This window comes from Phyllobates terribilis, unplaced genomic scaffold (genome assembly GCF_046119375.1).
Source record: "Phyllobates terribilis strain yellow unplaced genomic scaffold, ASM4611937v1 Scaffold_285__1_contigs__length_2463970, whole genome shotgun sequence".
Taxonomy (NCBI): Eukaryota; Metazoa; Chordata; class Amphibia; order Anura; family Dendrobatidae; genus Phyllobates; species Phyllobates terribilis.
Window position 1 is genome coordinate 2,113,486 of NW_027363045.1, and position 26,949 is coordinate 2,140,434.

The 26,949-nt window shown below is 45.5% G+C and overlaps 1 protein-coding gene across 1 annotated transcript in view; it reads left to right on the forward strand.

The window, feature by feature from the left end:
- Positions 1 to 94: 94 nt before the first annotated feature.
- LOC141220369 (uncharacterized) overlaps positions 95 to 26,949 on the forward strand; it is a 39,498-nt gene continuing 12,643 nt past the window's right edge. The window contains exon 1 of the mRNA XM_073666294.1: positions 95 to 152. The gene's annotated coding sequence lies outside the window, so the exon portion shown is untranslated. The remainder of the gene's footprint in view (positions 153 to 26,949) is intronic.

The window sequence follows — 26,949 nt, forward strand, 5'->3', positions numbered from 1 at the left end:
CTCATCCAGCACCATGACAACCAGCACAGCAGAGTCCTGCATCCACTGAGGCCCCTGATCATGTGACCCCTGACTCCTCCCCTCCTGTGACCTCATCACAGGTCCTGTGCCACAGAGCAGCCATATATGTGGTGGCGCCTCTGCAGGTGGAGGTATGTGGAGATTCCCCATTACTGGGCGCAGGGGGCATTAACCCCTTCAGCACGGAGACTCTTTTGGGGTCTTGTGTTGCCCCTTTATAAGAATCATAAGGTTTTTGTTCTGTTTCCTGTAATAGATACATACGACCCAACTATGGAGACAGGAAGGGAGGAAACGTATTGTTCTCATAGTACAGGACCCCTTTACTGCCCCACAGTGTAATGCCCCCATTATGCCCCTTATGCAGGATGTATGATGCCCCCCCACAGTGTAATGCCCCCATTATGCTCCTTATGCAGTATGTATGATGTCCCCACACAGTGTAATGCCCCTTATGCAGTATATATGAAACCCCACACTGTGTAATGCCCAAATTATGCCACCTTATGCAGTATGTATGATGCCCCCACACAGTGTAATGCCCCCATTATGCCCCTTATGCAGTATATATGATACCCCACACTGTGTAATGCCCCCATTATGCCCCTTATGCAGTATGTATGATGCCCCCACACAGTGTAATGCCCCCATTATGCCCCTTATGCAGGATGTATGATGCCCCCACACAGTGTATTGCCCCATTATACCCCTTATGCAGTATATATGATGCCCCCACACAGTGTAATGCCCCCATTATGCCACTTATACAGTATGATGCCCCCACACAGGGTAATGCCCCGTTATACCCCTTATGCAGTATATATGATGCCCCCACACAGTGTAATGCCCTATTATGCCCCTTATGCAGTATGTATAATGCCCCCACAGTACCGCCTGAGGTCCTGCAGTTGGAATAAGTCCTGAGGTTTTACAGTTGCAATAAACCCTCTGGAAAATGTTTTTCCTTTTGCCTGCTCCCCTACATATATACCCTCGAGCTTGTATACTTGCATGTAGGGGAGCAGGCCTTACTAGATATCGAGGCTTTGTACAGTAATATACCGCATGAGGATGGTATCAGAGGAGTAAGACATTTCTTGAAATCGAGATCAATAGAGTGTAGCAGACATAATGACTTCATGGACGATCTTCTAAAATTCACTCTTACACATAACTTCTTTCTTTTTGACAGGAAGTACTTCCACCAGCTCAGGGGTACTGCGATGGGGAGACCCTGTGCCCCCTCATATGCTAATCTATTCCTTGGCTGGTGGGAGGAATCCACAATATTCAGAGATGATCATAAGTGGCGTCCACATATTGGGGTATGGTATAGATATATAGACAACATTTTTATCATCTGGTCAGGGACGAGTGAACAATTTTTTTAATTTGTCAGGGAACTCAACATCAATAGAGTGGGTCTGAGATTTACAGCGGAGTTTAGTTATAACCAGTTGCCTTTCCTGGATGTAACAATCAAGAAAGAACTGGATGGGACCCTAGGGACACTCATCTACTATAAACATTCAAGCACTAATAAACTTTTGAAGTGGGATAGCCACCACCCCACCCCCCTAAAAAAGGAATACCCAAAGGCCAATTTTTACGGTTGAGAAGGAACTGAACTAATGTCACAGATTTTAATATACAGGCAATAGACATGAACACCAGATTCGGGGAAGAAGGGTACCTACAGTACATTTTGTATTCCACACAATCAATTTCAGAAAAACGGGAAAGACAGACACTCCTGTTAGAACCTTGCTCTTAGGTTTTTTCCTTTGCTGGTCACATGACCTTGTTGGCCTATTAAATCCTGCTCCGCCCTTCTGGCTTTGCTGGACTTCATTGTATATCTACTTTCTTGCTAGCCTGTGCTCTGTGTCTTGCTCTGTTAGTTTGCTTGGTCTACGGACCTCTATGTTCTATATATTTTGTTTGTTCGTCTGTCTGCTACTATTTCTGTTAGGAGGTGTCCCATATTCCTCCCAGTCCTTAGTACTTGTAGGGATTCCTTCCCCACATCTATAGGTCTCCGTACAGACTAGCTTAGGACTTTAGCAGGTCTGATCGCAGGATCAGGTTCCCTGTTACATCGTAGGGTTTAAGCTGAGTTCTATTGCAGGGACAGATCTCCTCTCTTTCCTTAGCTCTGGTAGCAGAACATAACAGTAAGTCCAGCCTGCAAAATCTCTAAGGAAAGATTTTTCTGTTCCATCATGGTGTCGGTTCAGGATTTGGCTCATCGCCTGCAGGGACTCTCTCTGGAGGTGGCCGAGCTCCGTCAGCACGTGAGTAACTGTCCTGGAGCACATTTCTTGGAGCCTAAGGTATGTTTGCCGGATTTATTTTTTGGTGAACACCGAGAATTTTTTTCATTTAAAAATGCTTGCTTATTGTATTTTCGTTTGAGACCCAAGTCCTCTGGGGATGAATCCCAGCGCATAGGGTTCATAATGTCACTTTTGCGCAAAGAGCCTCAGGAGTGGGCCTTTTCTTTGCAACCTAGTGATACATGCTTCAGATCAGTGGATAGTTTTTTTCTGCTTTGGGCCTATTATATGATGATCCTGACCGTGTCGCATCAGCTGAGACTGAGTTGAGACGTTTAAAACAAGGATCAGGTAATGTGGAAAAATATTGTACTCATTTCCGTCGGTGGTCTACTCAAACAGGGTGGAACGATTCTGCTCTGAAAAGCCTATTTCTTGCTGGGCTCAGTGAAAGGGTTAAAGACCTGCTAATTGCTTATCCTACACCTGGAGATTTGCAACAGGCTATGCAATTAGCTATACGGGTGGATAGAAGACTGCGTGCAAGGGTTAATGAGAGCAAATCCTCTGCTATGTCAGTTTCTGGTTATGAGAATGTATGTACTAACAGTGGTGAACCGATGGAGATTGGATCGGTGGCACCTCACTCTCAAGAAAAAGATCGTCGATTTTTTGAAGGCTTGTGTTTCTATTGCAGAAAATCTGGTCATTTGATAAAAGCCTGTGAGCTTCGTATGAAGAAAGAAAAAAAAATGGTCAGTCACGCCCGTATTGCCTGTTTAAATTCCAAGGGTATATTTTTAGCTGCTTCCACGATTGCTCAGGAAAAAGTAATGGAATTTCGGGTGTTTGTGGATTGCGGGTCTACTCTGAATGTAATTGATGGGGGATTCTTGGAAAGACTCAATTTAAAACCCGAACCTTTGTCATCCCCCATTGCTGTGGTTTATGTGGATGCTTCCCCTTTGAAGAATATTACTCTCAAGGTCAGTGAATTTCCTCTCACTATTAATGGTGTTCACCATGAGAAATTGGATTTGGTAGTGTTGAATAACTTGCCTTCTCCAGTAATATTGGGATTGCCCTGGTTAAAATTTCACAATCCTGTACTGGATTGGTCTACCAGTGAAATTAAATCCTGGAGCCATAAATGTTATGACAAGTGTTGTAACGGGCGTATTGCAGCTTTGGATAGGGGAGAATTGCCTGTTCCTATTCAGGATTTTTGGAGAGTTTTTTCTGAGAAGGAATCGCAGGTTTTGCCTCCCCATAGAGACTATGATTGCTCTATTGAATTTGTCCCTGGAGCGACTCTTCCTAAAAGTCGTTTATTTAACCTTACTATTCCTGAGAGGAAGGCTTTGGAGGAATACATACAGACAAGTTTGGCCGCCGGTCACATTAGGCCCTCTAAGTCTCCTGTGGCGGTTAGATTTTTTATTGTAAAAAAAAAGGACGGCGGTTTACGTCCTTGTCTGGATTTTCGTGAGATTAACAAAATTACTGTACGCAATCCTTACCCACTGCCATTGATTCCTGATCTGTTTAACCAGTTAATGGGGGCCAAGTGGTTCTCTAAAATTGACCTTAAGGGGGCATACAATCTGTTGCGCATGAAGGAGGGTGACGAATGGAAGACTGCTTTTAACACTCCTGTGGGTCATTTTGAGAATCTGGCTATGCCTTTTGGTCTTACCAATGCTCCTGCATTTTTTCAGAATCTTATTAATGACATCCTTGGGCCTTTGATCGGCAAAAATGTGGTTGTGTATTTGGATGACATTCTGATTTATTCGCCGGATCTGGAGTCTCAATGGCGGAGCGTACGTGAGGTATTACAGTTATTAATGGACAATTCGCTTTTTGCTAAGCTGGAGAAATGTGAATTCGCTGTACAGAGAATTAGTTTTTTGGGTTACATTATCTCCAGCGAAGGTTTTGAGATGGACCCGGTTAAAGTTCAAGCTATACAGGAATGGCCTAGGCCTATTGGTTTGAAATCGATACAGAGGTTTTTAGGTTTCGCCAATTATTACAGAAAATTCATAAAAAAATTTTCTAGTATTGTCAAACCTCTGACCGATCTCACCAGGAAAGGTGCTGATGCGGTTCAGTGGTCTGCTGAGGCCATTGAAGCTTTTGTGTATCTCAAGGAGAGGTTCACCTCTGCTCCCATCCTTATGCAGCCTGATGTGACTAAGCCGTTTTTGGTTGAGGTTGATGCTTCCTCTGTGGGGGTTGGAGCAGTATTGTCTCAGGATAACGGGGATGGATTACATCCCTGTGCCTTTTTTTCAAAAAAATTTTCGGAGACTGAACTGAATTACGATATTGGTAATCGGGAATTATTGGCTATTAAGCTCGCATTTGAACACTGGCGCCACTTCTTGGAAGGTGCGGAATTTCCTGTTCAGGTTCTTACGGATCATAAAAATCTGATATATCTTGATGCTGCCAAGCGCCTGAATGCCCGTCAGGCTAGGTGGGCACTGTTTTTCTCGCGGTTTAATTTCTCCGTTACTTACATCCCTGGTACTAAGAATGTTAAGGCGGATGCCTTGTCTCGCAGTTTTTCTCCCATAGTCGGTGCTGAGAAAGAGGAGAACATTTTACAAGAAGGTGTTGTGATAGCTGCTTTAGACTCCGTTTTGGAAGATGAGATTCTTAAAGCACAGGAGAATGCCCCTTCTAACACTCCTCATGGGAGGTTGTTTGTGCCTGGGACCTTTAGGAGAGATTTGTTTGTTGAGTGTCACGAATCTCGGTTGGCAGGTCATCCCGGAATCTCTGAGACCAAGAGACTGGTGGGTCGCAGTTTTTGGTGGCCTGGATGGCAGAAGGAAGTCATTAAGTGGGTGCGCCAATGTACTATATGTGCTAGATCTAAGTCCTCACATACTCCTGCTGCGGGGTTGCTTTGTCCTTTGGAGGTCCCCAGTGCTCCTTGGACACATTTGGCTATGGACTTTATAACTGACCTTCCCCCCTCTGAGGGTTTTATTGTCATCTGGGTGGTCGTGGACCGTTTTAGCAAGATGTGTCACTTGGTTCCCTTCGTCAAACTGCCCTGCGCTAAAACTCTCGCTAAGGCCTTTGTCAAGGAAATTGTCAGACTTCATGGCGTTCCTACTGACATTGTTTCTGATAGGGGTCCTCAGTTCGTGGCTCGTTTTTGGCGTGCCTTTTGTGACAGGTTGGGAATTCATTTGTCGTTTTCGTCCGGATATCATCCTGAATCTAATGGCCAGACAGAAAGGAAAAACCAGGATGTTGAGGAGTTCTTGCGTTGTTTTGTGGCAGACAATCAAGAGGGGTGGTCTGAGTTTCTGCCACTTGCTGAATTTGCTCTGAACAATCATACATCTTCTTCTGCTGGTTGTTCGCCTTTTTTTTGTTGTTCTGGGAGACATCCGTCGTTTGGGTCGTTCTCCAAGTTGGGATCTGCCGTGCCTGAGGAGGAGAATTTTTCCGGTGATTTGGAGAGAGTTTGGACGGATGTGCGTGGTAATCTTCAGGAGGCCAACAGAAAATCTAAAGGCTACTTTGATAGGAAACGACAGGAGGTTTTGTTCGCTGTTGGTGACATGGTTTGGTTGTCCTCTAGGAATCTGCGGTTGAGGATTCCTTCTAAGAAATTGGGTCCCAAGTTTGTAGGGCCCTTTAAGGTGCTTCAAGTTGTCAACCAATCTGCTGTTAGGTTGGAGGTTCCTACCTCCTGGAGAATTAATCCGGTATTTCATGTCTCTCTGTTAAAAAAAGCTGTTGTGTCGGATGGAGACGCCTCTGCCTCTGTTCCTCCGGTGGTGGAGGACGGGGAATATGAAATTTCTCGCATCCTTGACTCTAGACGGTATAGAGGTAGTTTGCAGTATCTTGTGGCCTGGAAAGGTTTCGGACCCGAGGATAACTCTTGGGTGAGGTCAGATGATGTTTCCGCGTCCAGACTTATCAGAGCGTTTAACAGGAGATTTCCTGATAAGCCTGGTCCTAGGGGATCCGGAGGATCCTCTTAGAAGGGGGGGTACTGTTAGAACCTTGCTCTTAGGTTTTTTCCTTTGCTGGTCACATGACCTTGTTGGCCTATTAAATCCTGCTCCGCCCTTCTGGCTTTGCTGGACTTCATTGTATATCTACTTTCTTGCTAGCCTGTGCTCTGTGTCTTGCTCTGTTAGTTTGCTTGGTCTACGGACCTCTATGTTCTATATATTTTGTTTGTTCGTCTGTCTGCTACTATTTCTGTTAGGAGGTGTCCCATATTCCTCCCAGTCCTTAGTACTTGTAGGGATTCCTTCCCCACATCTATAGGTCTCCGTACAGACTAGCTTAGGACCTTAGCAGGTCTGATCGCAGGATCAGGTTCCCTGTTACATCGTAGGGTTTAAGCTGAGTTCTATTGCAGGGACAGATCTCCTCTCTTTCCTTAGCTCTGGTAGCAGAACATAACAACTCCTCCATACCTAACCAAGAGACCAAGAAAAAGATGGGATAACACGAGTAATAGGAATTTATGACAATCAGAGTGACTGTATCTTTAATATCCTCAGAAAACACTGGGGTATGCTTGGAGCTGACCCAGATCTGAGGGTGCTGTGGGATCGTCTTCCACAATAAGTTTCAGAAAGTGTCGGTCAATTAGGGACCTTTTAGTGCATAGAGTCTATAAAAAAAACTCAAGGGGACTTGGCTAGATAGAAGAGTCTGTGGTTTCTTTAGATGTGGAGAAAGTTGTACATGTAATTGGATGAGACCATGTAAATCTTTCTCAAGTTCCTCCACGGACTTTTATTTATGGCCACATGCACCTGCCCCCTAGATTATATGGGCAAGACCAAGGGAGCGAGGGGGAGCATTTGGGCAATATATACCATGACCGTGACACCCCATTAGCGAGACACATGAACAGTGTACATTGAGGTGAAATTGGAGACATTATGTCTCCTTATTCAGAGACATTATTCACCCTGACCAGGCGGGCTTTATGCCCAAAAGAGAAGCAAAGAACAAGACCACCAAGGCCTTGAATCTTATTAATAGGGCCAAATTGGATGGCACCTCTTTGATGCTCTTATCCACAGATGCCGAAAAGGCCTTTGACCGGGTCAACTGGGTGTTCATGTAGGAGGTGTTGAAATCTATCGGGTTGCAGATCTCCCTTCAGCCTCCTAATCTTTATCCTCACTTCCTTTGGTGTATCTGGTCTAACCCAGATATTATGGGTCTAAAGATTCAAAATATCTCTTACAAAATTGCAGCCTATGCGGATGACCTGTGATTCTTCATAACTAACCTGATTGTATCTCTCTCTAGCTTGATGTTGGAATTTAAAAAATATGCATTTTTGTCTAATTTTAAGATCAACTTAACTAAGTCAGAGGCTTTTGAATATAAATCTCCCTTTGAAATTAGTTTCCTCATTACAGAATTCAATCAAATTTCGTTGGTCATCTCAGTCCCTGAAGTATTTCGGCATTCTCCTCTCTGCTGATATGAATTCCATCTTCAAACTTAATTTCTTACCATTGCTCCAGAACACTAAAGTTAATTGTTCAAAATGGTCTAAACTTTACTTTACTTTGTTTGGCAGAAATTCTCAAAATGAATATCCTCCCTCTCATATTATATCTCTTTCAAACTCTTCTCATTAAAATCCCTAGCTCCTTTTTTAAATCTATCGTGTCCTTGCAAATAGGTTCCACATGGACTAACAAACCCGCTAGACTCCAGCGATCCCTTCTATGTAGACCAAAAAGTCGGGGAGGCTTGGGCCTTCCGGATGTAAAAACATACTATTTATCTGGTCATATGTCTAGAGTTATAGATTGGTGTAGGCATGCCTCGGCGAAGCCATGGGTACAAATAGAACAAAGCTTTTCAGAGGCCACTCTAGCTGCTCTCCCCTGGGTACCCTTCTTTTCCCAATCTTCACTGAAATCTCATCCCACAATTAGTGCTACACTCTGCTGCTCCAGACCAATGATACGCAAACTTCTCCTTCCCATTCCATCTCCTTTATCGCCTACTATCGGCTCTCCGGACTTCTCCACTGGTTTGTCAGATCCTGTTTTTAGACTTTGGATTTCTCAGGAAAGGTTTAGGGCTTTCCAGATTGGCGTAGATAATGATTGGCCTTCTTTAGAGGCACTTCAAGCGATTACTGATCCCTTAGCACTGGGCACATGGCGTTCTCTCCAACTGCGTCACTTTGTTCGCTCCCTTCCGCGTTTGAAAATCTTTGCATGGGTAAGGGGGTGATTCATAATGCACTTTCCTCCGTACACTCAATGCTAACTAACGCAATGGATCAGCCTCCTCCCAGATTTTTAACACAATGGGAAGAGGACTTGGGTATCACTCTCTCCATGGAACAAAGCGAAAAGGTGCTGTCCTTAACGCATAAATCTTCCATAAGTTCTCTGCTTCAGGAAGCGAATTTCAAACTCCTTTGGAGGTGGTACAGGGTCCCTTATAAGTTGAACAAAATGTTCCCCTCTATTGACCCTAAGTGTTGGAGATGTGGATCAGGCGAGAGAGATTTCTTTCATATCTTTTGGTCCTGTCCGGTTTTACAACCGTTCTGGACTAAAGTGAAAAGCATTATAAGGTCAATTACAGGCATTTCATCTGAAATGGGTCCTGGACTATTCCTTCTACAGCTTGGTGAGACTTCTGTTTCCTCCTACAAACGTTCCCTATTGAGATTTTTGGTGAAGGCTGCCAGAGCTTGTATTCCGTTGTTATGGAAGAAAGTTAATCCACCTAACCCGTCCCTCTGGATTTCTCAGGTCAATGATTTAATGTACATTGAGGATTTGACTGCTTCTCTCTACAATAGATATGAGGTCTTCTACAAAACGTGGTTCTATTGGATGGAATTTAAGCAATCTAATGAATATGGAAGCCTTGTGCAGCTCAACTCTCAAACTTGATTGCCATTGGGGGATTTTTGTTCAAACGGTTGTCTAGACTGGGGTGGGATTTTTTCCTCTTTTTTTTTTTTCTTCTCCCCACTCCCCTTACCATTTCCCCTCCCCCCGTTTACTTTTCTCTTTAAGTCCTTTCCTTTTTTACCTGAAGTTCTTCTTTTCTTTCTGCTCTTCTTCTCCTTCCTGTCTTAATATGAAAAATTTGGACAAAACTAAACTCACAATGTGGATTCTTGATTACTTTACAGATGTTTATTATATTATATATATATATGTATTATTTTTTTTTTACTGTTCTATGATACTTTTGTATTCTCCTGCATTACTCTGCCAAAAATATGTTTAGTGTATGGCTTTATCTATATACTTGCTATGTTTTATGTTTCGTTCCTAAATAAAGAAATTTGAAAAAAAAAGATCAACAAGTCATGGATCTCCAAGGACTTTTGCACCCCAATTGCACACTGTACAGAGTAGGCGATGTTGTCTTTTTGAGTGTGCTGCATTGATCTCTTGAAATTGCAGTCTGTGATATGGCTTCTGTGCCTGCTCTTGCTGCTGCTGCAAGTTTTAGGCCCTAATTTTGGGAAATGTGGAGAATTCTGATTGTGTTTCCATCCATTGGGTTTGCTGTAGTGGGACAGGTTTGGGTCTGCGTTAAACTACTTGTAGTCTGATGACATTGATGTCACTTCGGTGGTGTCAGGCCCTCATTTATGGCAATGTGAACACTCCTGGTTAGGTCTCCATCTCCTGGACTGTCTGTACTGGAAGAGGTGTGGTTCTTATTTACACTATTTGTACTGTAGTGAAATTGATGCCACTTTGTTGGCGTCTGCCACTAATTTTTTAAATGTGGGGAATCCTGATTGGATCTCCATCTATTGGGTTGGCTGTGGTGGAACTGGTTTAGGCCTCCTTTGCAATACTTATACTCTGGTGAAATTGATGCCACTTTGGTGGTGTTAGGCCCTCATTTAGGGCAATGTGAACACTCCTGGTTAGGTCTCCATCTCCTGGGTTGGCTGTACTGGAACAGATGTGGGTCTTATTTACACTATTTCTAAAGTTGTGAAATTGATTACACTTTGCTGACATCTGCCACTAATTTTTTTAAATGTGGGGAATCCTGATTGGGTCTCCATCTATTGGGTTGGCTGTAGGGGAACCTTCCTGTTCTGCAGTCTAAGTTGTGTAAGGTTGCATACCAGTCCTTGCTGCACTCCTGATACAGACTCTGCCTGCTGAACTCCTGGTACAGACTCTGCCTGCTGCACTCCTGATACAGACTCTGCCTGCTGCACTCCTGATACAGACTCTGCCTGCTGCACTCCTGATACAGACTCTGCCTGCTGCGCTCCTGATACAGACTCTGCCTGCTGCGCTCCTGATACAGACTCTGCCTGCTGCACTCCTGATACAGACTCTGCCTGCTGTACTCCTGATACAGACTCTGCCTGCTGCGCTCCTGATACAGACTTTGCCTGCTGCGCTCCTGATACAGACTCTGCCTGCTGCACTCTGATACAGACTCTGCCTGCTGCACTCCTGATACAGACTCTGCCTGCTGCACTCCTGATACAGACTCTGCCTGCTGCACTCTGATACAGACTCTGCCTGCTACACTCCTGATACAGACTCCGCCTGCTGCGCTCCTGATACAGACTTTGCCTGCTGCACTCCTGATACAGACTCTGCCTGCTGCACTCCTGATACAGACTCTGCCTGCTGCACTCCTGATTCAGACTCTGCCTGCTGCACTCCTGATTCAGACTCTGCCTGCTGCACTCCTGATACAGACTTTGCCTGCTGCACTCCTGATACAGACTTTGCCTGCTGCACTCCTGATACAGACTCTGCCTGCTGCACTCCTGATACAGCCTCTGCCTGCTGCACTCCTGATTCAGACTCTGCCTGCTGCACTCCTGATTCAGACTCTGCCTGCTGCACTCCTGATACAGACTCTGCCTGCTGCACTCCTGATACAGACTCTGCCTGCTGCACTCCTGATTCAGACTCTGCCTGCTGCACTCCTGATTCAGACTCTGCCTGCTGCACTCCTGATACAGACTCTGCCTGCTGCACTCCTGATTCAGACTCTGCCTGCTGCACTCCTGATTCAGACTCTGCCTGCTGCACTCCTGATTCAGACTCTGCCTGCTGCACTCCTGATTCAGACTCTGCCTGCTGCACTCCTGATTCAGACTCTGCCTGCTGCGCTCCTGATACAGACTCTGCCTGCTGCACTCCTGATACAGACTCTGCCTGCTGCACTCCTGATACAGACTTTGCCTGCTGCACTCCTGATACAGACTCTGCCTGCTGCACTCCTGATACAGCCTCTGCCTGCTGCACTCCTGATACAGACTCTGCCTGCTGCACTCCTGATACAGACTCTGCCTGCTGTACTCCTGATACAGACTCTGCCTGCTGCACTCCTGATTCAGACTCTGCCTGCTGCACTCCTGATTCAGACTCTGCCTGCTGCACTCCTGATACAGACTCTGCCTGCTGCACTCCTGATACAGACTCTGCCTGCTGCACTCCTGATACAGACTCTGCCTGCTGCACCATCTAGTCTGTCCTACTGGGTCCAGCTGCTGCACGTTCGTTGGTCTGTCTTGGAGTGGCACCTGCTGTTCATCGGGAGCCAAGTGTAACCTCACCATCAGAGGCTCTAGTAAACAGTCCGCTGCTTGCTTAGTCACCCCCCTCCAGGCTCTCCGGGGTCTGTGGAACAGTGGTTCCACAAACCATGTCCGTGACAAAGCGCCCTCGCAGGCAGGGTCCTCTCTCCTGTTGTACCAGTCGGTGACCCCTTTTGACATGTAAAGCGCAACTGAATAAATGTTGCTGTCACAGTAATAATAATTATAGTACTTATACTCTGGGTCAATTGATGGCACTTCCCTGGTGTCTACACCTAATTTGATGTGTTTTGGCTTCTTTTGGTCCCGTTTCTAGGTGTTGTATATGCATTTTTTGGTCCCCCCATTGACTCCTATGGGATTCGGAAATGTTCGGCGAATATCAATTTGTTCGGCGAACTTTTCAAAATCGAACATTGAAATGTCCGCTCATGCCTACCCAGGACCCATTTGGGCCAGTCTGGAGTGACCTGTTTTTTTATGCATGTATGCATATATGTATGTATGTAATGGTGGTGTGAAATCAGTGGCCCAAAGTCATTTAACCCATGATAAACACCAGTTACTTATGCAAATCTGTGAAAAGTGGCTATTTGCCCACGTTGATGCCCAGAACCCATTTGGGCCAGCCTGGAGTGACCTGAATTTGATGTGGGCCATCACTATGTATGAAATGCTGGTGTGAGATCAGTGGCCCAAAGTCATTTAACCCATGAAAAACACCAGTTACTTATGCAAATCTGTGAAAAGTGGCTATTTGCCCACGTTGATGCCCGTTCTGATGCCCAGAACCCATTTGTGCCAGTCTGGAGTGACCTAAATTTTATGCGGGCCATCGCGGGCTATCGCTGTGTATGAAATGCTGGTGTGAGATCAGTGGCCCAAAGTAACTTAACACCTGAAAAACACCAGTTACTTATTTTGCTCATCAAAATCGACTGTCTGCCCACTTTGATGCCCGTTGTGATGCCCAGAACCCATTTGGGCCAGGACGGAGTGACTTGAGTTAGTTGTGGGGCACCCTGATCTGTGTTTTTGCAGTGTCAGATCTTTAGCCCAAAGTCATTTAACCCTTTCAATAATGCCCTTCAGTGCCCACTTTGATGCCCATTTTTGTGCCAACTTTATGACTTTTGTAGCCGCTTTTAAGAGTATTCACATCAGGACACATCACTACATTGTATTTTATTATTGTAATTTTTTTATTTTTGTAATTAAACTTGTAAAAAACAGATAAAAAATTGCTGAATAAGAAATCAACTTCAGCATGGTCATACAAGTAACATTGCCTCCTTCTTCCCCACACCTACAAGATCTCCCTGTTCAGCCCCCATACAGGAACATCCACTTATCTACGCCTCCAAAACCCCTCAGCTCCTCGGTGTAATCACCACAGCCTCAGCAGCAGCAGAACGCGCCTTCCAGTGTCAGGTTTGCGATGGAGAATGAGACCCCGCCCCTTCCAGTGACATCATCAAATTGCATGGTCACATGGGCATGACGTCAGGAGAGGTCCTTTATTGCAGTGAGGTGCCCGACTTGGATTTAGTCTCTACCATATATGTGGTGGCGGCTCTGCAGGTGGTATGTGGAGACCCCCATTACTGGGTGCAGGGGGCATTAACCCCTTCAGCACGGAGACTCTTTTGTGGTCTCTGTGTGGTGTGAACAGTGAGGTAACATCTGTGGACAGAATGCGGCTTAGCTGGTTCCCGTCCACATTAGATCCATTCAGACGACTGCAGGATGAAGGACAGAAGCCCAGAGAAGTCCTCACACAGCGCCATTATTCCTCTCCTAGCTCCAGCACAGTAATGTAGATAGTAGTGATGATATTCGGGGGATTTGCAGCATTATATGGCCGATACTTTGCTGGATCTTCTGCTTTCTGGACCGGTTCCTCCTGTAAGTCCTATGGAACAATCCAGATGATCCTGTCAGATCTGTGACGCGAGATCCATCAGCTGTCGGCACAGGCAACGTTTCATGGGGACTTCATGGAAAATATTAAGAGGGGGCAGCATAGTGCAACCCTTCACCCACTCCCCCCAGTGTAACCGATCACTGGGTAACGGACAAAGGAGTAAGGCCACGGTAATTCCTTCAGTATTTTTTCTCAGGAGTGGGAGCCAAAACCAGGTGAGGAACAAACAGAGAAAAGGTATAATAGAAACAAGTCACCAATTCTGCATTTATCACATACTCCTGGTTTTGGCTCCCACTCCTGAGAAAAAATACTGGCCAAATACTGATAGTGGGGCCGCGGCCTTAGACTGATTTACTAATGCACAGCCATCTATTGTATCGCTTTCTGGTAAAGCGTTTTTCGTTTTACCTTCATGTGCATATATGAGAAGATTTTTTGGGTTATTCCCCCCCACTCCCCCCCCCCCCCCCCGCCCAGAACAAGCAACATAGAGCTGACCATGTTGCCATAATTAGGAACAGCATCTCTTAAATGAATGTTTTCATCCTCTCAAAGTTTTTGTTGGTTCAGTCGTATGTACAGAGGACGCTCGCTTTCCACCTTAGCATACATATCTACTATAAATTGATGAAAAAGTTGCCTACATGGTAAAATGTGGTTTGAACCTTGTCTGATCATCATATGGTAGGTGTAGAAGTCCATAGCTGATATTTTTTTATTGGTTGGCCTAGTAGTGCTGGAATTGGTCTGCATTAGTGTTGAGCCACCCCCGTAGTGTTCGAGTTCGGTTCGGTTCGTCGAACACCCGTGTGTTCGCCGAACTGTTCGTCGAACTGTTCGTCGAACACCTTCGAACACCGTTAAAACCAATGGCAGGCAAACAAAAACACATAGAAACACATAGAAAACACCTTCAATGGTGTCCAAAAGCTGACAAACTGCTCAGAAGACACAACTAACACATGGAAAAGTGACAAGTACATATAGTCATGCGAAAAGAAAAGAGGTGGAGGAGTAAAAGGAGGGGGAGACACAGATATAGGCATGTCATGCCCTTCTAAAATCCAAAAAGTGAGAAGCCGACATGGCCAGTCCGTTCCTGCCTGTGCCACCTCTGTGTCGCCGGGTTTGTGCCAGAGTCGTGGTGGACCCTGACGGCCAGCCCCCCTATCCCAATACTGGTGCCTGTCCGCCGGTGGGTCGAGGCCCCCCACGGTGGGGGGGGGGGAGTAACATCTGCAGAAGAAAGACCATCTTCCAGCCAAACTAAGATGTCGACTTCTTTTCGTGGACAATGTGATACGATCCCATTCTTACGGACATGCCCATCGCTACAAATTCTAGATGAGGCACAAAAACAGCAGGTGCTTCAACGGATATCAAGTGCTCCTTCAAGTGGGCTCTCCATCACCTCAATTTCAACATCACAAATACTCCAGTCCTCAGAGGTGTCACCCCAATCGCACTTGCTTCCTCACAGCTCCCAAGTCTCCAGCTGCCCGTCTGAGTATGGGGTAACACAGATGGCTGAGTCTACCCAGCTGTTTACTCATACTATAGCCTGGGAAACGGAGGTCTGCTCCAGAGCTTCTGTTAATCCAGATGAGGAAATGATCTGATCCGATGCCCAGAATCTTTATAAGTTGGATCCAGGACCAGATGAAGAAGGTTCTGAGCATAATGTAGACCCTTGTTCCCAAACTGTAACTCCTGTTGGTGGAGACAATGATGAAGACGATGATGAGACTCAAATACCTGATTGGAGCGACAACTTGACTTTTCGGTCAGGGCAGGAAGAGGTTGGCTCTGAGGGCGACGGGTGTGATAACACACAGGGTGATGATGACGAGGTTGGAGATCCCACTTACTGTCAACCCACAGTCAGACAGTCGATGAGGTCAGCAGAGGAGGTGGAGGAGGATGTGACTAGCCCTGGGGATGGGGATGACTCGATACCCGGGCATTTGCCTGGCCTTGGGGATGTCGCGGTGGTCGGCTCCCTGGCCCGTACCCTGGGGTCTCTCTTTAAAAGGGTGGATAATTGTTAATTTTATAAGAGTTCATGACGCCACCTGTGGTATCTGGTGACAAGCACCAGCGCTGCAGCAGTCCACTGAGGCCGGTGATAAGGCAGCTCGATGGTATAGCTCCCCACAGGTGGAGCTAGGTCTCAGGGCAGCGTATGCAGGGGGAATGCAGGACAGGCGAGACCCAGCTGGGTCAGAGCAAGAACGGGAACGGACACGGTAGTCACTTCAGTACCTTTTACTGGTGGAAATTCAGGCACATCCCGGAGCACTGTAGGGTGAAGGGTGCATATCAGGATCCTCCCCAATGAGCGGGTGTAGGGCCTCCTGTTTCTTGCCTCTGCGTAGTAAGTTTCTGACCTGCCTGGAGCTAGGCCTAACTTTGTCTCTGTCCTGCGCTGGCTGACCTTGTGGTAGGGCCTTCTCTTGGAGTTCACGCTCCTAAGCGTCTCCTGGCTCTGTTACATATCAGCACCTTAGCGATCCTGGGACTTGTAGTTCTCCAGGGATTCCGGTTATGCCTTACTGGGTCATAGAGATACCGGTAAGCTCGGATCCTGTGTCCGGTAAATGCTTCGGGGTGAGCTGGTTAAGCTCCTCTGCCCCTTATGTACTAACTCGCCACTCGCCTTCGGCCTACTCGGGCCCTCACTAGGCTATACACACTAACGGCAGCTTGCCGCGCTTCACTGATCTTACGGCACCGGCACACCTTAAGCTCTATCTGGGCTCCCTGAATCTAGCAAGCAGGAGCCTCGTGCTCCACTGCTGAACTATTAACTGCGTTCTCTAGACTAGACTGAGCTCCACTGCAGACTGACCTCTCTTAGGCTTCTCTACTGCAGGAACTCTTCAGAGGAACTGAACTGCCTAGCTCCACCTTCCCTATTTATATCCCTAACGGGCTCCCTCTGCTGGTCTGAGGTGGAAGGTGGAGATGTGTGAATGTTTATGGGGGCCTCTTGTGGAGGATTCCATCAATGCACTCTTGTAGGATCTGTGATACCAAGCGCAGCGGGGCATCACAGATGCTATTGACGACGAGGTTAGGTTGCGCCTTCCTGAACAGAGACGGAGTACTGGAAGCACGTCAACAACTGCATCCTCAACCACAACTCTGCCTCTGACCACAAGTCGTAGTGGCTCTTCGGGTCACATGGGCTCTAAGCCTTGCATAGCCTGGGCATTTATTCAGATCGATAAGGATGACCCAACTCGTGTTATCTGTAATATTTGTCAGCAAAAGCTAAGTAGAGGCCAAAAAATACATAGTTTGAGTACTTCATGCATGTACCGTCACATGGATATGAAGCATAAGTTGCAGTGGGAAGCTCACTGTGCTACAATGCGGCCTAGCCGGCTGGGCTAACCACCGTCTGCCCCATCTTGTGCATCCGCAGCCTCTTCATCCTCTGTGACTGGGGGGACAGCAGTCACACATGTTTTTGGACGCAGACCTGCCACCTCTTTACCCGCAACAGCCAGTGTGATTGGCAGGTCGTCAGTTCATTGGGAAGTGGAAACACCTGCTAGTGTTGAGCGCTCTCCGACATCGAGAGCACCACCTTTGGATCAAGGCAACCTAACATGTCCGCCTGCATCTTCCTCACAGACCGGCAGTTGCCGGGGACACCCTACTCAACACCGTCTAAGCACAACAGCCAGCCCTCGGTCCCTCAGATGTGGAAAAGTAAAAGACCATTTCCTCCTAGCCATGAGAAAGCTAAGAGGTTGAATTTCACCATCTGCAAGCTGTTGGCTACAGAAATGGTGCCTTTCCACCTGGAGGACACAGAGGATTTTCAAGACCTTATGTCCGTCACAGTGCCCCAGTACCAGATGCCCAGTCGGCACTACTTCTCAAAGAAAGGTGTGCCTGCGCTCCACTAGCATGTCGCACACAACATCACCGCTTCTTTGAGAAACTCTGTGTGTGACAGGGTGCACTTCACCACAGACACTTGGACGAGAAGGCATGGACAGGGGCGTTACATGTCGCTGACTGGGCACTGGGTAACTATGGTGACAGCAGGACAAGGGGCTGCTGTCCAAGTCTTACCGTCCCCACAAGTTGTGTGTTAATCCTCTTTATCTCGAACTTCCTCCACTGCTTATGCCTCCTCAACCTCCTCTCGGTCCTCCACCTGCACCCAAAGCCTGTCTGGTAATGCCACCTGCTTTCTAACTGCGCAGAAGGAATCCTGCACACCTCCTTACTATGCTGGCAGCAGGGCTCAACGCATCAGTGTTTACTTTGAAATGTCTGGGAAATGTGAGTCACACAGCTGAGGAGTTTTGGTCAGCTCTGGAGACCCAGTTTCATGAAAGGTTGTCTCCACTGGACCTGCAACCAGGGAAGGCCATGTGCGACAATGCTGCAAACCTGGGTGCGGCACTTCACCGGGGCAATGTCACACACGTGCCTTGTATGGCTCACGTGTTGAACCTGGTTGTCCAGCAATTTTTAGCCCACTATCCCAGGCTAGATGGCCTTCTGCAGAGTGCACGGTCGCTGTGTGCTCACTTCCGCCGTTCGCATCCCGCAGTTCAACGACTTACATCTCTACAGAAGTCGTTGGGCCTGCCAGTTCACCGGCTGAAATGCGATGTGCCGACACGGTGGAATTTAACTCTGCACATGTTGCAGCGACTGTGGCAGCACCGACAAGCCCTGGTGCAATACGTTCTGACGTATAGCCTGGGCCAACGAGATCCAGAGGTGGGGCAAATCACGCTGGAGGAGTGGTCTCAGATCAGGGACCTATGCACCCTTCTGCACAGTCTTGAAATGGCGACGAAGATGTTTAGTGCTGACGATGCCATTATCAGCATGACTATTACGGTGATTTACATGCTGGAGCACATGTTAAACAGAATTCGGAGTCAGGTGGTGGGACAAGAGGAGGTGGAGGAAGTAGAGGAGGAGTTGTATGCGGAAGGGATAACATCTCCAAGGTCCAGACGGTTGGCAGCACCAAGGCGGCAGGCATGAGAGGGTGGGGGAGAGGGATTAACCAGGGCACATGGTAGCAGCCAAACTGTTGAGGAAGGTGCAGGAGCCGAGGAAGAAGTGGAGGACGAACTGGCAATGGGCATGGAAGACTCATCAGATGAGGGAGACCTTGATCACATTTCTGTTGTGCGAGGTTGGAGGGAGAGGGCAGAGGAAGGAAGCATGATTCTTACCTCGCTACCAACACAACAAGGACTTGGTCCTTCTGGATGCGCAAGACACATGAGTGCCTTCTTGCTGCACTACCTGCAACATGACCCCCGGATTGTCAGAATTCGAAGTAATCCCGACTACTGGGTTGCCACACTCTTAGATCCCCGGTACAAAAGTATATTTGCCGAAATAATTCCTGCCATAAAAAGGTATTGACGAATGCAGGAGTATCTGTTGCAGAATCTTACATGTGCTTTTCCACAAAACACCAGTGGTGCACGTAGTGAATCTCACAGTTCTAACTTGCCAACGGTGGGACTGTCGAGTCTTCATCACTCAAACAGTAACAGTAACACAGTATCTGCTGGTAACAGCAATTTTGTGGAATCGTTTCACCACTTTTTTAGACCATCCTTTGCAAGGCCACAGGAGACAAGAAGTCTGACACATAGTCAATGCCTAGAGAGGATGGTACAGGAGAATCTCCAAGTGAACATCGAAGCCATGACTGTGTCACTGGACCCTTGCTCATTTTGGTATTCCAATCTTGAAAAATCGCCGGAGCTCGCCACTCACGCCTTGGAGATCTTGTCATGCCATGCAGCCAGCGTTCTCTCTGAACGTGTGTTCAGCGCTGCTGGTGGTGTGCTGACAGATAAGCGCACGCGGCTGTCCACTGAGAATGTAGACAGACTCACGTTCATAAAGATGATCAAATCATGGATTCGCAAGGACATTTCTACCCCTGTGTCATCCTTGGGAGACTAAAAGCTTGGGGATTTGGTAAAATCACCTCACCAACCGTTTTAAGCAACAGTGGGGCAATTGATGCCACTTAACCCTAGAACGCATGACCATAAAAATCTACACTTTCACATACCTGGGGCCCTTTAGGCCCGTGTGCAAATAACATTGAATAACTCAAACTCAAATGACAAACAACTATATACATGAAGAATACCTAGAGTTTCAAAATTCTAACTAAAGCAATCTTGCAGAAAATAGAAAACAATTAACTGGGCGGGCCTGCAAGGCCACAGGTATGCGTTCTAGGGTTAAGTGGTGTCTGTGCCACAATTTTGGGAGTCCCCTTGCTGTGTCTTACGTGACGTTGGCATCGTCAATTCCAGGTGGGTTGGGTCGCACCCCCCCTTTTAACTGTAAGAAACTACATACACTATGGCTTGGGGTAACACAGATGGTTGAGTCTGAAGAGCTGTTTACTCAGAGGTCTGCTCCAAATCTTCAGTGTCTGCTAGTCAGCGTAGAATTTTTAACTGCATCTAGCCTAGGCAATACTTTGGGCGTAGTAGCCCAGCTGCGAAGCAAGCTGCACCGCCTGTGTATCTAATAAGAATTTTTAAATTAATCTAGCCTAGGCAGACTGTGGGGACCCTCAACCAAACCCAGATGCTCAGCCCCCCTACCGCCCCCCTTTCATGGACAACCCAATAATGTAACTCTTACAACTGGATGGGTGAGGATCGGTCACAGCTTTATTAACTCTTTATACTCATTCCATTAGAAAGGCATTTTATTTCTAAAATAATTCAGCTTGTTGCAGCATGCCCTGGGTCCCCACTCCGGCAAGTTGGCCAACAAGTGTAACTCTCCAACATGTCCTTTCTATTTCCAGGCCACGGAGGATCCAGCGTACTCGTATGCAGGACTCTGACCCCCCACCCATCACTCTTAACGCTTGTTCCACTCCGTCCTGGAGTCCTGACAGGAATATGTCCAGTCCAATATCTATTAAGTGAACACCGTCGGGCCGTATGAGGCCTGCTTTATCTCCTTCCAGTTGTCGGTGTCGTATCACTACACCGCCTCTGTCTCTTCTAAATTTTGCCATCCGAATATTTATTACCCGCCTTGTCCATTCGATGGCCGTGATGTCTCGCGCACCTTGCCATACCGCTATCGGCACAATCTCTGACCATACTATAGCTAATTTTGTGAAAAATTCTCTGAAGCGCTCAGTGTCTAGTTTCATTATTGCCATTAGTTATGCGCTCTTGTGATGACCTAGGTTGTTTCCCCCGGCCTGTATAACTAAGATGACCGGACCTCTTGCCTCTCTCCCTACCTTGATTACCTCCATTAGTACCTGTGGCCATAGCAGGCCTCTAATACCTCTCCAGTTGAAATATGTGTTATGAAACTCTAATTTCCTCCCGCCTGGGCAGACTTTCGCCCTTTTTTGTGCCCAATATATATACGAGTGGCCTATCACTCACACTGTTGGCTTAGCGTCACCTGTAAAAGAAATAAACCACGTTAGGATAACAAGTCCGGTCTTATGTATCTCGCCAAACACGTGGATCGCCATCTCCCTATCCTCTGAACTTCCGTTTCTGACAGTCCTGCTCTTGCTGCTTCCGTGGCCGCACCTATGCGGAATGAGTGTGTCCCGTAATCTTTGGGGTGGTTCCCTGCCGATGTTATGCATTTATTAAATATAGCTTGGAACAGGTATCTTGATAATGGCGTTCCATCAATGTGTGATACGAAGAAATTACTTTGTGATCTGATGGTTAGATATGTTTTTACTATTGTTACCCGACTCAGTGTACCGTTTGTGGGTTGCAGAAGTACCCAAGTACCCCTGCCCGCTGGAACCGTTTTCGATTGGTGTATGCGTAAACGTATTGCATTATTGGCTATGACTACTTCCTGGTGTAATAAGCGTCCACTGGTGGTAATTTTGGATTGAGGGACTAATTCGCTTATACATAGCGACCCGAAGAAGGCGATCACAAATGCAGTAGACATTAGTGTTGCTTCAAATTGTGAGTGTCATGTTAATGGTGTAGGGATAAGATGTGAGAAATCAGTTTTAGTGACACGGGACGGGACGTCTACATTCCTGACTTGGCTGACCCCTTTTCCACCCTTTTATGGATTGTCTGATGATGAATCTTTGTCACATCTCCCCAATTCAGTAGTTGGAAGTGAAATGCTACTCCGGTCAGACACCGCTGCGCTGACGCCCCTGATATGCCCCTCATCATTAGCTGGTGGAGAAATTCTATGGTGATTTGTGATCTGGCTTGTTCACATTGGTCAACCCGTCTGCCTGCTACTAGTCGTGTCCACTCTTCCCATGCCTTACCGTATGCTTGCCACGTTGACGGGGCAACTGACGCTCTGATTAATGGCATCAACTATTCGCCACTAGATCCCATAGGGAGGGTGGGCAACTGTTGCCCGATGGGTGGGCGTTGTGGAAGAGCTCTGTGAAAATCTGCCAATTGAATTGTTATAAAGCGTTAGCAGCAGCTTTATACCCCTCAGCATAGTGGCTAGCGCGGACCCATACATTGTGTTTTAGGCACAGGAATACTAGCCTGCGTAGTAGGCCTAGCACTGGGAGAGACGATGATGCCATCTTATTAATGCAGTGCGCTAGGCTGGTGTTTTGTGTTATGAAGCGTATATTTTTGTTAGCCAGGCGCGCGCCCCATATTTCTATTGCTACCACTATTGGGAAAAATTATTTTCAGGGCTAGATGCAGCTAAAAATTATTATTAATTTCAAAGCTGGTGGAGCTTGGTATAGATGGCCTAATACAATGAGTCCCACACACTGCTAGAAGCCCAAATATTTTTTCAGAGGTAGATGCAGATAAAAATTATTTTTAATTTGCAACCTGATGGAGGTCAGTATAGATGGACTAATAGAGAAAGTCCCACACACTGCTAGAAGGCCAAATATTTTTTCAGAGCTAGATGCAGATAAAAATTATATTCAATTTGCAACCTGATGGAGGTCAGTATAGATGGACTAATAGAGAAAGTCCCACACACTGCTAGAAGGCCAAATATTTTTTCAGAGCTAGATGCAGATAAAAATTATATTCAATTTGCAACCTGATGGAGGTCAGTATAGATGGACTAATAGAACAAGTCCCACACACAGCTAGAAGCCCAAATATTTTTTCAGAGGTACTGTAGATGCAGATAAAAATTATTTTTAATTTGCAACCTGATGGAGGTCAGTATAGATGGACTAATACAACAAGTCCCACACACAGCTAGAAGCCCAATATTTTTTCAGAGCTAGATGCAGACAAAAAATTATTTTGAATTTGCAACCTGATGGAGGTCAGTATAGATGGACTAATAGAGAAAGTCCCACACACTGCTAGAAGGCCCAATATTTTTTCAGAGGTAGATGCAGAAAAAAATATATTCAGTTTGCAACCTGATGGAGGTCAGTATAGATGGACTAATACAACAAGTCCCACACACAGCTAGAAGCCCAATATTTTTTCAGAGGTAGATGCAGAAAAAAATATATTCAGTTTGCAACCTGATGGAGGTCTGTATAGATGGACTAATACAACAAGTCCCACACACAGCTAGAAGCCCAATATTTTTTCAGAGGTAGATGCAGAAAAAAATATATTCAGTTTGCAACCTGATGGAGGTCTGTATAGATGGATTAATAGAACAAGTCCCACACACAGCTAGAAGCCCAATATTTTTTCAGAGGTAGATGCAGAAAAAAATATATTCAGTTTGCAACCTGATGGAGGTCTGTATAGATGGATTAATAGAACAAGTCCCACACACAGCTAGAAGCCCAATATTTTTTCAGAGCTAGATGCAGAAAAAAATATATTCAGTTTGCAACCTGATGGAGGTCAGTATAGATGGACTAATACAACAAGTCCCACACATAGCTAGAAGCCCAATATTTTTTCAGAGCTAGATGCAGACAAAAAATTATTTTGAATTTGCAACCTGATGGAGGTCAGTATAGATGGACTAATAGAGAAAGTCCCACACACTGCTAGAAGGCCACATAGTTTTTCAGAGGTAGATGCAGAAAAAAATATATTCAGTTTGCAACCTGATGGAGGTCTGTATAGATGGATTAATAGAACAAGTCCCACACACAGCTAGAAGCCCAATATTTTTTCAGCGGTAGATGCAGAAAAAAATATATTCAGTTTGCAACCTGATGGAGGTCAGTATAGATGGACTAATACAACAAGTCCCACACACAGCTAGAAGCCCAATATTTTTTCAGAGGTAGATGCAGAAAAAAATATATTCAGTTTGCAACCTGATGGAGGTCTGTATAGATGGATTAATAGAACAAGTCCCACACACAGCTAGAAGCCCAAATATTTTTTCAGAGGTAGATGCAGATAAAAATTATTTTTAATTTGCAACCTGATGGAGGTCAGTATAGATGGACTAATAGAGAAAGTCCCACACACAGCTAGAAGGCCAAATATTTTTTCAGAGCTAGATGCAGATAAAAATTATATTCAATTTGCAACCTGATGGAGGTCTGTATAGATGGACTAATACAACAAGTCCCACACACAGCTAGAAGCCCAATATTTTTTCAGAGGTAGATGCAGAAAAAAATATATTCAGTTTGCAACCTGATGGAGGTCTGTATAGATGGAGTAATAGAACAAGTCCCACACACAGCTAGAAGCCCAATATTTTTTCAGAGGTAGATGCAGAAAAAAATATATTCAGTTTGCAACCTGATGGAGGTCAGTATAGATGGACTAATACAACAAGTCCCACACACAGCTAGAAGCCCAATATTTTTTCAGAGGTAGATGCAGAAAAAAATATATTCAGTTTGCAACCTGATGGAGGTCTGTATAGATGGACTAATACAACAAGTCCCACACACAGCTAGAAGCCCAATATTTTTTCAGAGGTAGATGCAGAAAAAAATATATTCAGTTTGCAACCTGATGGAGGTCTGTATAGATGGATTAATAGAACAAGTCCCACACACAGCTAGAAGCCCAATATTTTTTCAGAGCTAGATGCAGAAAAAAATATATTCAGTTTGCAACCTGATGGAGGTCTGTATAGATGGACTAATACAACAAGTCCCACACATAGCTAGAAGCCCAATATTTTTTCAGAGCTAGATGCAGACAAAAAATAATTTTGAATTTGCAACCTGATGGAGGTCAGTATAGATGGACTAATAGAGAAAGTCCCACACACTGCTAGAAGGCCACATAGTTTTTCAGAGGTAGATGCAGAAAAAAATATATTCAGTTTGCAACCTGATGGAGGTCTGTATAGATGGATTAATAGAACAAGTCCCACACACAGCTAGAAGCCCAATATTTTTTCAGCGGTAGATGCAGAAAAAAATATATTCAGTTTGCAACCTGATGGAGGTCAGTATAGATGGACTAATACAACAAGTCCCACACACAGCTAGAAGCCCAATATTTTTTCAGAGGTAGATGCAGAAAAAAATATATTCAGTTTGCAACCTGATGGAGGTCTGTATAGATGGATTAATAGAACAAGTCCCACACACAGCTAGAAGCCCAAATATTTTTTCAGAGGTAGATGCAGATAAAAATTATTTTTAATTTGCAACCTGATGGAGGTCAGTATAGATGGACTAATAGAGAAAGTCCCACACACAGCTAGAAGGCCAAATATTTTTTCAGAGCTAGATGCAGATAAAAATTATATTCAATTTGCAACCTGATGGAGGTCTGTATAGATGGACTAATAGAACAAGTCCCACACACAGCTAGAAGCCCAAATATTTTTTCAGAGGTACTGTAGATGCAGATAAAAATTATTTTTAATTTGCAACCTGATGGAGGTCAGTATAGATGGACTAATACAACAAGTCCCGCACACAGCTAGAAGCCCAATATTTTTTCAGAGGTAGATGCAGAAAAAAATATATTCAGTTTGCAACCTGATGGAGGTCTGTATAGATGGAGTAATAGAACAAGTCCCACACACAGCTAGAAGCCCAATATTTTTTCAGAGGTAGATGCAGAAAAAAATATATTCAGTTTGCAACCTGATGGAGGTCAGTATAGATGGACTAATACAACAAGTCCCACACACAGCTAGAAGCCCAATATTTTTTCAGAGCTAGATGCAGAAAAAAATTATATTCAATTTGCAACCTGATGGAGGTCAGTATAGATGGACTAATAGAATGATGCTATGCCCAAAAGATTTTACTTCACTAGGTGCAGTAAAAAAATTGGTATTCTATACACAGGTGGTATATCTTGCAACACAGATAGGCTACTCCACTGACTAACACACTCTGCAATAGGCCAAAAAGGATTAGCTTTGCTAGATTCAGCCAAATGCTGTGAAAAAAACTTGCACAGCACTGGCACAGACCTGCCTGGCAAAAACTGATAGGAACTGATGTAACCTAGTCCTGAAAAGGACTCCAATTACAATTAGTCTTTACTCCCACAACCTATCTATTTAAGAGCACAGACCTCCCTGATAAAAGTCATAGGAAATGCTGTAACCTAGTCCTTAAAAGGACTGCAATCACAACTATTCCCTACTCCCAAGCTATCTGTAGATTTGTGCGAAAATTGGCTTGAAATTAACAAGGTATAGCGCACACAGCAACAGCGGTGCCGTCTAACACGCAGCTGCAGCAGTGAGAAAATGGTGGCGACGGGGAAAATGGCTGGGTCTTATAGGGCAAGGACATGTGACATACACTGCCAATGACACATGCCCTTGCTTGTGTGAAAAAAAGCACTTCGCTCCGTGTGTGCGCTGCTGATAGGCTGACAGATTGCACCTCCCCACTGTAAATGCGGGAAAGAGAAAAAAAAAATGGAGATCTTCATTGTTCCTGCAGAGATCCATCCCCTGCCCCTCCCCCCACCCCGCTGTACACTCAAACTGCGTATTAACATTAATTTTCATCATTACTGAGAAAAAATCCAGTTATGATTTTGGTGCACGAACAGTTATCGAACATAACCTCGAACAGCCGAATTTTTCTCAAATTGTTCGTGTTCGCCGAACGGCTCGAACACCGCCCAAAACAGCTCGAATTTGAGATTGGCGAACAGTTCGAGTAGAACAACGCTCATCTCTAGTCTGCATTTAGATTAAAGCGATAGCCATCTTGGCCATTCTAAAATATTATAGGATATTGCAGAGCATCATATTCACGGTTGGGA